Source organism: Labrus bergylta, chromosome 8 (genome assembly GCF_963930695.1).
Source record: "Labrus bergylta chromosome 8, fLabBer1.1, whole genome shotgun sequence".
NCBI lineage: Eukaryota > Metazoa > Chordata > Actinopteri > Labriformes > Labridae > Labrus > Labrus bergylta.
The window spans coordinates 29,740,167-29,740,690 of NC_089202.1; positions in this window are offsets into that span (position 1 = coordinate 29,740,167).

The following is a 524-nucleotide window of genomic DNA, read 5'->3' on the forward strand; positions in this document are numbered from 1 at the left end:
GTGTGAATTATGTAGGTGTGACCCGCTGTAGTCAGAAGACTAGAAAATAAATATACAAGCTCAAGTCCATTTACAAATACCCCTCAGTTACTTTAGAAAAACATTTTGTCATGTATTGTTTGAGTTCATTAAAATCTTTTTGAATATTTTTGGTTAACAGCAGTACACTGAAAAAAGGGCCCATGTTGTCAGAGGTTGTGCTTCAGTGTTGCTTTATCATGAACATATATGAAGTCTCAGAGAATGTGAGAGATGAACCCATGTCTTAAAGATGCTGCGGCTCTGTTGAAGGCTTCATTAAAGCTGCTGATTGATGAGCAGAATATAACTCCTGAGTCGTTAACTTTCATGTTCAGATCAGAGCCTCCACACATCATACATTATGATTAGCCTCTGAACGGGGATGGGTGTGTGAATTAGTAATCTGCCATCCTGAGTGTTTTGTGTGTGTGTGTGTGTGTGTGTGTGTGTGTGTGCGCATGTTACGCACATTTGGTCCAGTTTTTTATGAACTGAGCTATAGG